The sequence below is a fragment of the Malaclemys terrapin genome, chromosome 6 (assembly GCF_027887155.1).
Source record: "Malaclemys terrapin pileata isolate rMalTer1 chromosome 6, rMalTer1.hap1, whole genome shotgun sequence".
Taxonomy (NCBI): Eukaryota; Metazoa; Chordata; order Testudines; family Emydidae; genus Malaclemys; species Malaclemys terrapin.
In genome coordinates this window covers 98,925,787-98,939,795 of record NC_071510.1, presented here as the reverse complement: position 1 = coordinate 98,939,795, position 14,009 = coordinate 98,925,787, and positions in this window count along the sequence as shown.

Sequence of the window (14,009 nt, the reverse complement as noted above, 5' to 3'; positions counted from 1 at the left end):
CAATCAGGTATAAAAATACAAAAGTGTCACAGCACACTATTACTGACAAATTGCTTACGTTCTCATTTTTACCATATAATTATAAAATAAATCAATTGGAATATAAATATTGTACTTACATTTCAGTGCATAGTATATAGAGCAGTATAAACAAGTCGTCTGTATGAAATTTTAGTTTGTACTGACTTTGCTAGTGCTATTTCTGTAGCCTATTGTAAAACTAGGCAAATATCTAGATGAGTTGATGCACCTGCTGGAAGACCTCTGCGTACACCCAGGGGTACACATACCCCTGGTTGAGAACCACTGGGGTACATTATATAATTAACATGTCACAGGGGTTTTCATAGTTTTATAGACTCTAAGGCCAGAAGAGACCATTGGGATCATCTAGTCTGACCTCCTGTATAATACAGACCATAGAACTTTCCCAAAATAATTCCTAGAGCAGATCTTTTAGAAAAACATTCAAACTTGATTTAAAAATTACTAATGATGGAAAATCAACTGTGACCCTTGGTAAATTGTTCCAATGGTTAATCACCCTCATTGTTAAAAATGTCCACCTTATTTCCAGTCTGAATTTGTCTAGCTTCAATTTCCAGCCTTAGGATCATGGTATAACTTTTATTACAAAGGGTACTCATTGTCAGTAGTGAGCTAGGATATGAGAGCAGTCAAAACATTTATCAGTTGCATGAATTCCAGGTAAAGTGTGAGTGATCAATGTCAGGTGTAGCTGTACTGAATGGCGGAGACAGTAGTTATCTCCGCTTGGTAGAGGTGTGTTTGCAAGATCTGTGGATTACTTTGAGATGTATGACAGAGCTATGACTATGACATGAGGAGATCTATGTTTTGCATCCCTTCAGGCTGCAGTATGCATCATTTCTACGCAGAATTATGTAAGTTATGTCAGTAGCAGGACTTAGGGCTTTTCATTACAAAGGATATTATCAGCAGAAAGGTGGAATGTAAGAAGATTCTAATGCTTTAATAATGGTTAATGCAAATGGTTTGGTTGAGATGATATCCTGTGAGTATGCATAAGGGTATGCAGAAAAGGCTGTGAAGTGGTTGTTAAATTGTACACGTGTGGTATTATTTCCGGGAAGCTGGCTAAGTGTATGAGTGTATGCTAGGAGCTGGAAGCTCCTGACTCTGACAGTGCCAAGGGCCAGTGTACTCTGTGGATATTGAGGCATTATTTGAAGAGGGTAGAGGGAAGGTGGCATGGACAACCTTTTCCCGTCCTCCACTCCTTTTAATCCTTGTGTTCTGTGTATGTGTGTTAACGGCATACTGAGACATTGCTGAAAGAGGACAGAGATAAGGTTGCATGGGCAACCTTAACCTTAACTGTGCATTTACTAAGGGAGAGTAGGGAAAGGGATCCAACCCCTGTAGATGGTCATGGGCACAGGCCCACCAGATCATGGCACCCTGGCTTAGACACCCCCAAAGGGCAAATCCCTCATATTCCAACTCATATAAGGGGGGAGGATAGCTCAGACCCTTCTAGAGGGGTAAGAGCTCCCCAGATCTGGGCACACATAAGAGGCGAGAATGTGGGGCTGACGGGTGCTCCTGCCTCTATTCTCTCCCAGTCTCCCTGCTATCCATCCTCACATCCTCCTTCCCAGTGTCCCACCTCACCACTCCCACTTACCCCCATGCCTCCCTCATGTGAGCCCCCAACCTTTATTTCCTCCCCCTCCTCATAGCCCTTCTCCCCTCACTGCAGCCTCAAACCCCTCTTCACCAATTCCTCCTCTCCTCTGTCCCCTGAAACACCTCCCCTTTCAGGAATCATGCACATGTCTAATTCCCTCCTCCCCCCAAAGACTTTGATTATATTCCCCTCAAAATAAAATTGCCACCCATAACTCACAAATTGTAGCAACCTCCAGACACTCAATGCAATACTCCTTTTGTCTCAGGTGGGGACTTATCCTTAGGTACGTTCATTGAAGGATAATTCACAGCCATCAGTCTTAATAAGGACTGTGATTTATCCAGTCATTACTACAAGGCAGCAGAAGACATTTTTAGGAGGACCTGTTACTCAGGAACCCTAAAATGTGATTGCTAATGTTCCCCTATGACCCCATAAGGCACCCCAAATTTCAAAGCAATCTTAGTAACCATTTGGATTTTAGAGCACTTACAAAAATTAAGGTTTAAAGCATATGAAAACATGGGACCGGAAGCCCCCTAGCCAGTTTTCTATACTGGTGCATGCACACTGCAAAGAATATATGCTTTACAATACAATTAGGTTTCTCAATCCCACAAAATGTTGTGGGTACCAGGCACTACATTGAGTACACTCAACAGATTGAGACCATTTTGACCCACATCACATCAATAGTTTGCCCTCTAGCTCTGGCAAAAAAAAAAAAAAAAAACTACCTAGAAACTTTTTGAAAAATGGCTGGGGGGGGGTGAGGGGTCTTAAATCTCCACGACTCCCAGCTCGAATTTCCCCAGCTTTGGGTCACTAATCCTAGTCTACACCCTCCTGATGTCCACCAAATTTTAAAGGAATCCAACTAAGCATGTCAATTTTAGAGGACTTAGAAAGGTTGACCTTTAAATAGAAGTTGTGATGCAACCTTAACTATAGTGGTGCTGTCACACCACTATAATTTGGAGCTAGATGGGAACTCCTCCAGTTTAAAGGTAAGTGGTTGTTTATTTTAAAAACCTACAAAACTGAAGTTATGTTTCCAAGAATTCCTCAGTATAGGACTTTCTGTACTAGAAATATTATTTTGGAAAGAGCTTGTCCTGAGATTCCTGGACACACTATAGGCTATTTCTACATGGAATTATGCACATGTACTGAGAAGAGAAAACTATTAGATTACAATATTGTCAGAGCTGTATTAGCTAAGGATAGGTTACAATATTTGTATCTGGATCATATTCAGATTTGGAGGACCTACAATTCAGGTGATACTTGGAAACACTGTGTTTGAGCAGCACTTTAAGGGTAACCATGCCAATGGGCTGACAAAGAGAGGCATGCACTGAATTCATGTTGGACTAAATATCATTGCAGTAACATCTTTGGGAGCCAAGCAGCATTGTTTTAGCAAAGGTGGATGTAAAAGGGTTCTCACAGCTAGGGTGCAAAAGACCCATCAATTGCCTAAAGCCAGTGTCTTTGACTATTTAAAAAGGCTACATATTCAGCACCACCATCTCCCCCGGTAACTAGTTCATTTGTTTGTGCAGTGGTGCAAGAGGAAACTGACACAGTCTTGGCATGGAAGGATTGCATGATGGACTAGGCACTAATGTTGCTGCTGGGTTTGCTTATTCTTTCTGACAGCTGTGGAGGCCCTGGCAGAAGAGAAATAGTGCTACTGCAACTGCTAGCTCTTATGAATGAAAGCATAAGGGCAGAACTACTAACAGGGGTAGAGTAGGATGACACAGAGAAGAAAAAATAGGGAGACATTGTTAGGCAGCATGCCACCACCACTGCATTCCTCATCCAGGGATGCAGATTCAGAATATGTGATGGCAGCGGTCATTGTGAATGGAGTATTACAAGCAGGATGTACCAGCTGTTTCTTTGGCTACTCCGGGTAAAGCTATTTGGGCTATAAACATACGTCTCTTTTAAGGAGGTGATCACACACACTTATGGCTGTCAGGTTGTAACTCTTTCTAGTTTGACTAAGAATAACTTCTGCAGACTGCTCAGACAGTTTTTGTGGCATAAACCAAATAAATCTCCAACTCTGCCACATCGTCCTGCTGTTTCTCTGCCCACAACTATGCTGTGGCACACCACTGAGATTTGGCCTAGTTTTTGTGTTTACTAATGGTTCAGTGTTCGTGCCTTCCCTGCCTTGTTGCCCTGTAGCAGCTGCAGCTGATGTTGCTTGTTGTTTGTCCTAGGTGGCCCTGCTCTTGTCAATGGCAGCAGCAAGAGGAAAGACCAGCAGCCAGAGAAAAAGAGGAACCGTCATTTTTTGATGGTTGTTTTGGGGAGGGAGGTTGGTCCTTCTTTTCCCCCCCCCCTTTCATTTTTCATATTCCTCACTGTCCTTTCTCGCCGCCCCCATTGGCCCAGGACAGCGAAGCGCGGCCAGTGGGGGCCGCGATCGGCCGAACCTGCCGCGTCAGCAGGTAAATAAAACTGGCCCGGCCCGCCAGGATGCTTACCCTGGCGAGCTGCATGCCGAATGTTGCCGACCCCTGCTTCAGAGGATGAGGCACAATGATGAAAATAGATGAATTTTAGAGAGTATAGGGCTATATTGTCACCTCAGATGTTCAAAAGAATATTTAGAATAACTCTCTTTGCAATAGTCCCTTCAGAAAAACATGAGTATGTATTTTTAAAAAAGCTCAGAAAAATAGACTATATACAAAAATATGCACACAACTAAAAGGCCAAAATAAATATAAAAATTTACCAATGCTATACCTTTTTATTACCATTATAATCAAACCCAGGTAGCTGGCTCCACTAACATGCCTCTGCTCTTCGGCACTAATCTCCTGGGAACTAAATGTCTTGCTAAAGAGGAATTGGAGATAAAGGAGCCTCTGATCTGCATCACTCAAGATCACAATAATCATGTTGAGAGATTTCTTTATAGTATTTAGACATGCGAGGCAAACTATGTAACAGAATAGGATTAACACTATTTTATGCACATAATTCCTTTGATCCAAGGATCTCAAAGAACTGTACAGTATTAATTCATCATCCCACAAGATAGATAAACATTGTCACCAGCTAGATGACAAAGTACATTGATGTAGTTTTATTTTCATTTTACTTTAACTATTTGAGATGCCAAATCATTAAAATTCGTCAACTTATCAATGAATGCAAGTTGTAATAGTTGATGACAAAAAACTTGACAACGGCTAATCTGCTGGGGTGCTGAGACCACTGCCTCTTGTACTGACCAGTAGTCTCATTGTTTCCTTGTACTACATTTGTCTGTATTAATCTATTTCAGGTTTAGAAAACCTGACCTCTGAGGAAAAGTTTTTTTAAAAATTGGGCACGTTTAGTCTTGAGAAAAGAAGACTGGGGGAGGGGGAGACCTGATAAATCTTCAAATATGTTATAAAGAGGCCTGTGAGCCATTGTTCTCTACATCCACTTAAGGTAGGACAAGTAATGGGCTTAATCTGCAGCAAGGAAGATTTAGGTTAGCTATTAGGAAAAACTTTCTAACTGTAAGGGTATTTAAGCTCTGGAATAAGCTTCCAAGGGAGGCTGTGGAATCCCCAGCACTGGAGGCTTTTAAGAACAGGTTGGACAAACGTGTGTCAGGGATGGTCTAGGTTTACTTGGTGCTGCCTCAGTGCAGGGGGCTGGACTCCTTCCAGCCCTACACTTCTATGATCTATTGTTTATCATCTTATATACAGAGTGTAAGGTCTGTGGGGCAGGGACTGTCTTTATATTCTGTGTTTGTACAGCACCTAGCACAATGGAGTCCTGGTCCATGACAAGGGCATCTAAGCACTGTGGTAATATTAATAATAAATATTACTAATGTTCCTGTTACATGCAGGAAGGCTCAAGGCTCACACTGCCACGAGATTTAATTATGTTATCAACCTTTGCAAGGGAAGCAGAACCATGAACAAATGTCTTGACTGCTAAATGAAGGAGGGGCTTGTCTTCAACTCTCTAGTTATAAAATCTATTTGTAATTTTGAAATCTACATATACTCTTCATTCTAACACCTATGTTTGATCCAAAAATTTAGTCTTATTTCCAGCAGATACTGTTCTTACCTGCTCTCTTTGATCTGAGAAGTTGTTTGTCCTGCTATTTTTTTTAAATAAGGGAAAACTCCTTTTCAAGATAAACTTGTCACCCAGTAAGAGCTTCAAGCAAGAAAGGAAAAAAATGTTTTTAAGAGAAAGGAGCTCTTACTGGAGTGAAGTGTTAGCAGAGCAATGGTAAAGCAGGACCAAGAGGGCACCATTAATCTCCAGGTGAGTTACCACTGAGTTGTCTGAGTTCTCTATCATGTGGTGGTGCAAGCAGGAAAGGGAGATGGCTATGGAGCACATTTGCTTTCTCTTCAGCCACAGCCTATCTAAGCATTCATAAACTCATAGAAGATTAGGGTTGGAAGAGACTTCAGGAGGTCATGTAGTCCAACCCCCTGCTCAAAGCAACCAACCCCAACTAAATCATCCCAGCCAGGGCTTTGTTGAGCTGGGCCTTAAAAAACCTCTAAGGATGGAGATTCCACCAGCTCCTCCTCCCCCGGTAACCCATTTCAGTGCTTCACCACCCTCCCTAGTGAAATAGTTTTTTCCTAATATCCAACCTAGACCTCCCCCACTGCAACTTGAGACCATTTCTCCTTGTTCTGTCATCTGCCACCACAGAGAACAGACTAGCTCCTTCATCTTTAGAACCTCCCTTCAGGTAGTTGAAGCCTGCTATCAAATCCCCCCTCACTCTTCTCTTCTGCAGACTAAATAAACCCAGAATGACTGGAGGACCAAGATGTGTATAGGCCTAGCTCCACAGCCAAATCTACCACATCAGGGGATCCAGTTATCATGCAGTGTTACAACACACGTTGCTTGTATAGGCATGACCAAAAGCTATCATGTTATATGATCATCTTATCTCTCATCTTTACTCTGTGTAGACAGTGTTGCCTACTTTATGCATTGAGGCATAGAAGATTCTTAATTGCATGTTATTTGCTTCTATACTTAACTGTGTTTGGGGTTAACTGTGTTGAAAATTATGCTGGATATTCATGACATTATTGTAGGTATTGTGAAAAAAGAAGAGTCTTCAGCTTGCCAAAATTTACCATATTCCCAAATAGAACTTTCTCTGTGAACAACAGACACAATGTTCCAACTGTTGCAAGACAAGTAACTTGAGGCTCTAGGCCAAAGGCTTCGGTTTCACAACCAGCCTTGGATGTTGCCACTTACAATTTAGGGGAAACGTGCACATAGAAAACTATTAAAGCTTCATATTACTCTAAGGTACTGTGGATTTTAAATTAAATTAACCCATTGGAGCTCAGTAGTTTGAGAGTTCCTTGATTGCAGTTCTATGTTTCTTTAACACATCCAAATGGGTGTTCTGCAGACTGAATACTTGCAGGATATGATACAACGTCCATCTTATTTCTTCAATATGTTTCATGCTTTGTACATTCATGCTTAATGATACTCATTAAATGCAAAATAGTACTTAGGAAAAATCTCACAAACAAAGAAGACAGGATATTCACAATCTTATATTACTTTATATAGTACCTTTGGGATCCCGTATTCTTTATAAACCTAAACTACACACAGGGATCAATTCATCTACCACTCATATGTAGCCACCTCTGGAAGGAAATGTTGCAACTGTTTAACAGTGCATTGCCATGTTATCCAATTGTTCTAGGCAGGGAGTAAAGAAATACTCTTCTATTGGAAACTGTAGGATAAATGTAGATATGGCGGGCAGAATGTAATTTATGACACTTTGATGTTAGCCAGTTTACGGGGATTAATGCTCCCTTACACTTAGGAAGCATGCCATAGATTCTTTAATGATTACATAGGTTTTTAGTTTTCCATCTTATCCAAAAGATGAAGGTTCAGCAATTTGTATTTCACAGTACAGCCCTTTCCATGGCTTGACAAAAGTGGCAGAACTAATAGCCTGAAATGGATGGCAGCAGCAGCTCCCTCTTCTACACTCAGCTCCTTCTAGCATTGCTGCCTGCCACACAGAATCATAGAACATTAGGGTTGGAAGAGACCTCAGGAGGCCACCCCCAAGGACTATGCATTTTGCCTCACTCTTCTTCCAGATTGTGTCACAGAAAGCTGGAGCTTGGTCAGCAACTCACCTACTGTGCAGCTGGCAGTATCCTTCCTCACCGCACCCCTCTCATTTTGTCTCCAGCTCCCCAGGTCTCTGCCCCTTTCACTCCCATGCTGGAACCTTGGGAGAACTTCCCCTTAGGACTTAATTTGTTAGACTAGGGAAAGGTTTGTGTGTGCTCTGACCCCCTGAATCAAGTTTCATCAGAGCATTCCTCCTCTGCTCCCATTCATCCCACCTGAACTGAGATTAGACAGGTGCTATTCAAACCTCTGCTCAAGCTCCATGTGGTGCTTTAAGCATAAGAATATTTTGTAGTTTAGAATCATAGAATTGCAGGACTGGAAGGGTGAGGTCATCAAGTCCAGTCCTCTGTACTCATGGCAGGACTAAGTATTATCAGACCATCTCTGACAGGTGTTTGTCTAACCTGCTCTTAAAAATCTCCAATGATGGAGATTCCACAACCTCCCTTGCAATTTATTACAGTGCTTCCAGTTTGTGAAGTTGCTTGTCCGTTGAGAACACCACTAAAAAACAGGTCCTTTCTTTGCACTTAGGTCTTGTTCCTCTGGCGGCATGGAATAGTCTGAAGACTGACTCACTGTGCAGTTTTTTTCTCATTGAATACTAGAGGGCCCTATGTGTATGCAAGTTGTATTGCCAACTGGCAATAATTTGAGTTCTTTTCACTCATCTACTTCAGAATTTCAATGCAAGAAGTCTCCTCCCCCATTTCCAGTCAGACTATGTACTTTCCTGCAGCATTTGGTCACACCCTTTCTTCAGTTTTGACAAGATTAAATTTCTGCATGTCTCATGGATAGAGAACAGATACAAGTTACTCCTGTTGTCAAACACTGGGGCCTAGGAACCAGTGACAGAATCAGGCCCTAACACTTTTAAAATGAGAGTATCTTGGACAGTTACTCTTTAAATTTATGTTCCTGGGTGCATATTTACTTGACCATCTATAGTACAGTTTTGTACTTACATAGAGCACATTTCAAGTTCAAAGTGGCTTACAAACCTTAGCTATTTAATCTTCACAATCTGCAAGGTAGACAAGAGTAATCTCCATTTTACATATGGGAAAATGGACACAAAGGCTAAGAGACTTGCCCAATACAAGATAAATAGTTTTTGTGAGACGAGTTTAGAACTTGGGATCTGATGTCCCATGCTCAAAGCACCATAACACACCTCTCCTTGTAATAGTCCCTTTATTTATAGATAGATAATATAGATAATAGCATTAGATGACTAACATCTTTCTATTAATTTTAGAGTGATTCTCAGTCTTTGTCTCTCTAGTTCTCTGGTCTATGTTGCTATTGGAGAAGACTTTGTGCATCCAGCTAAAACAAAATTGAGAAATACAAAATTCAGACTCGTATCAGAGGGGTAGCCGTGTTAGTCTGAATCTGTAAAAAGCAACAGAGGGTCCTGTGGCACCTTTAAGACTAACAGAAGTATTGGAGCATAAGCTTTCGTGGGTGAATGCCCACTTCATCAGGCGTCTGATGAAGTGGGCATTCACCCACGAAAGCTTATGCTCCAATACTTCTGTTAGTCTTAAAAATTCAGACTGTATATCTGGAAATTTTCTTGTGCAATAATTGATTTGCTCTTGTCATGCAATAAACTTAGATTAATCCAATGCGTTTAGCAGATTTAGCACTGATCCTGCCAAAACGTAAACATGTACTTTACTTTACTACTATGAGTATTCCCAATGAAGTCAATGAGACTATTCCCAGCCGTAAAATTAAGCACGTACATAAGTGCAAGATGGGAGCCTTAAACAATGATTTGAAAACCACAATAAAACAAGTAGACAAATATTGATGTTCTCATGGTACAGAATATACTTCTTACTAATTTGGAGAAGTCTGTTAATGTTTCAGTGTTTCCTCTCAAAGTACAAAACCTTACTCATCTAATCTACTACCTTGAGTAATTACTTCATTTTCACAATTTCTCTTACTTGATTTCCTATACATGTCCATATGCTTAGCTATTAAAACAACTTACTTTTACCATCTCTTGTTTCATAAAAATTTTAAATAAACTAATGGTTTAAAATTCTTCTCTTTCTAAGTTATTAGTTTCATGCTGATGGTTCAAATCAATATTTTTGTTTATATATTTAAATCACTCTAAAAATGGCCAGGAGAGCAAAGCTAATCTTCACTATAGCAAAAGTAGGTTTCATGTTGATCTAATTTTGGACATGGCAAAATTTGCTATATTTAAAACAGTTTCTCCTCAGGTGGAGTATTTTATATTTACACTTCAGAAGCTGGATTGGAAGGACAAAAGTAGTTACATCCATCCACAGAGTAAAATAAGTATTAATTAATAAGCAGTTTCGCAGTGATACTTGATATGTGATTCTTGTTGAGTTCATTTGTTTGAAACTCTGACAGAATGAATGAGGTGTGTGGTGAAAATATTCTTAAAAGGGTTTCTTCTTTTCCCTTGTAGAAGCTTCTAAAGACATATTTTTCCTACTGTAAAGACAACAATGGATCCTTTCTTAAAAACCTTTAAATAAGAAAACTGTGGTGGCAACCTGATATGTATATTTGCCTTCCTAATGTAAGTACAGTAAAGTGGAACAAAGATGGTAACTACAGTACATGCTATTCCATAAAGAACAGAATATTTACTGTAACACAGCTAAATATAAGGGCAATAAAGTCTTGTTTTATACATTGCAAATAGGGAAACATGCTCTTACCCTGACCAAGTCCCCTATATAGCTTGCTCATAGCCTGAGTAAATAATCATGGAAGCTGGCTGTTATCATAAGAAGGCCTATGAGGAGCTACTGGTGTGAAGAAAATATGTAACACTATAATTGTCACAACAGAAATTCAGATTCCATTATTAGAGGGAGTGGTGGCATGTTAATCTGACTTCCATTTGAAGTACTTGAGGCTGAGGCCTGATATAATTCCAAAACTAATGATTATTCACATATTTTAGTAAATCAACTTTTAATCTACTGTTATTTATTTTCAGAGTATAATTTGTAATAACATAAAATGAAGATGAATGTCTGTACCTTTCAAAGCTTTCTGGGGACATCAGTTGTATATTGGTGCAATAGGCCTTCTCTTACCTTAGGCTTTTTACATATTTCCAAATAAATCCAAAACGTTGTTGACTTCTGCAGTTACATTGGGGATGAATTTGGCCCATAGTACATACATACTGCATACTTTGATGAAAGCAGGGAGACATAGAAAATGCCCAATATATGGCCTGGATGTTGCATTTGACATGCCACTAGAAGAGCTGAATAATTCTAGTCCAATATAGATCTGAAACTGCAAGAGAGTGTGCCACTGAGTTTCAAATGTTTCTCCCCTTCTGAAGATTTATCTGGTATCAAATACCACAGGCCAAAATATAAACTTCATTCCACCAAATCCCTATATGTTCAGATTTGTAACCATGAATGTAACAAATTTTAAAGTGAGCTCCAAGAGCAGGTATTTGCACAATATCTGATAAACTGAGCTAGACATAATTAAGCTTTAACAAGTTTTTCTTGCAGAACTATAAAAGTCTACACTAACAAGAGCAAGGAAATGTAAATCATTCTCAAATCATGCCCCATTATCTTAGATTATTTACAACTTCAGTTCAAGACAATTACTGAGATTACAAAACAAGGTTGCAAAAGATTGACATGTCTGTTCCTAGTCTCCCAGCTAAATAAGACTAAAGAGGTTTTCCTTTCTAGTCGCAATAATTGTCTGTAATGTATTGATGTTTACCTGCATGATGCATCCATATCTAGGCATTATATATATATCTAAAAATGTGTGTATTATAGGCACATATGGTGGCACCATCTATTACTAAGGTTGCCTGACACTTCCCATTATAAGACCTTGTTTTCAATACCTTATAATTTTGCCAAATTTTACCCATTTGGGCTGAAATTTTTTATTCCAGGTGTCTGCCTTGAGCTGATATTTTTCAAAAAATGTCAACCAATCAAAATGGTTCTGCTGTTTTTGAAAACAAGGTTAAGGAAAAATTGTTTTGGCCATGTTAAAAAATTCTTGTGACCTTTTCTGTGAAAAGCTCTAGCATGCCCAGACTTTGGAGCAGTTACTTGATGTTTGGCAGGGGGGTGGCCTTTGTGACAGGGATGTGCCTTTTGCTGTCTCCATGAAAGTCTGTCCAAATCTGGCCAAGCTTTAAGCCATTGAAAAATTGCAGTTAGCACATACTCAGTAGAGACTTGATAGATCTTTGCAGCTAAATTCCCTGACGATTCTGTTTGAACTGAGCATGCTCCATCCCAGAACTAAACAGGACTTTACAACCTTAATGTTCTTCTAATGTCATTTGAGAGTAAAATATATTGCATACAAAAAAATCTATATTAAAAGAACATTAAGGGTCCCTACCTTCCCAGGCTCAGACCACCCTCACCCTCTGCTTTCCAGTGTGGCTGCTTCCTGCTTAGACCTGGATACCAGCAGGGACAAAGGGTACAAAACGCTCCTGTGCTCAGTTCTGTTCCTGGCACCACAGTGGGCCCTGGCAGCCAGCAGGAGCAATTGCATGGAAAGTTCTGCACAGTCCCTGCAGTTCTTGGCTGCAGCATACTCAGCACAGATGGAATCTTCAGAGAATTTGGTGGCCAAACTATAAGTCTCTACTGAGTGTCTGTGAACTGAGATAATCAGAGGTTTATAAAGTGGCCAAATTTTGGGAGATTTTCTTAGGGATGACAAAACGCACATCCCTGACACAAAGGCACCCCCCTCCTTCACCCTGCCTCCAGTCAATTTTCAAGTTCCTGCTCCAAAGCTTGGAGGGGCTAGAGCAGTGATTTTCAACCTTTTTTCATTTGTGGACCCCTAAAAAATGTCAAATGGTGGTGCAAATCCCTTTGGAAATTTTAGACATAATCTGTGGAGCCCAGGTGAAAATCTCTGTTCTATGGTAATGACAACCTTTCATGGACCTCTTAGACATAGTCTGTGGACCCCTAGTGGTTGCCGACCATAGGTTGAAAATCACTGGGATAGAGCTTCTCAAAGCAAACTGGCTGTAATTACTTCTTAAAACTGCCAAAACAATGTATTTTTCCCAAACCTCATTCTGAAAAATAGGTGAATTGTTTTTGCCAAAAAAATCCCCCAAAATTCAGTGATAGGTAGGCAACCGGCATGGAAAACTTCATCCCAAATGGTTAGTTTGTCAAAGTTATAAACAATTAAAAACAGTGGCGAGTGTTAAGCAACCTCAACTCCAGGTGTAAGATCTGTTATGTGATTATGTTCATCAGCCCTTATTAAAATATCATTGGAAAGTAGGTATTACCCTATATATATAATAACTTTTAGGCAATTTGTGAAATTTCTGTGTTGGGATAGATGAGTGGAGCCACATACCAACCTTGACACTGCTCTTTGAGGTGCAGTCAAATATGGTCAAATATGTTTAGCTTATTATAAGGCAAACTACAAACAAAATATAAATTGGGATGAGAGTTTTCCTGGGAGTTAGTTTCTAAGCATATAGCGAGAGAGGGAAATAGTGTAAAATGGAAGGGGCAATAAATGATTAGGGCCAAATACTGAAAGTGGGAGGCCTGCAAGCAAAAATGCAAGTCTGATTGTATACCAATACCCACATGTGTAAATGGCCAGTTAGGCATCTGAACAGTATGCAAAAATCAGACGAGCATTCAAATATATGGGCAGTTGCACTTTTCTCTGCAAGCTTCCAACCTCCCTTTTCTCAACATTTGGCCCTCAATGCTTGATACTTTATCCATCTTATTTTATAACCTTCCAAATATGTTGCCTGCACTGGTGTGTAGACAGATGTGCCAACTTGCCACTTATAGTTTGCATGTTGTGTTATTTTTGTTTCCATTCCACGTGTGCCTGAATGTTCTCCCCTACCCTCCACCCCATTTTAACGATCAGAAATCGTCTTGTTAGAGGGGCGTTGCACCAAAATCATGAGCTTCCCGCCCCCCCATTTCTGATCCAAACCCACGTTTGTCTATGCATGGAGTACATTTTGCTGGGGGGGGGGGGAAGATCTGTGTAGTTCTCTGCACGTGTTGGAGTGAAAAAGTTGTTTGCAGTGTATTTGTAGTGGGTGAAGAAATAGCTTCTGCTGGTG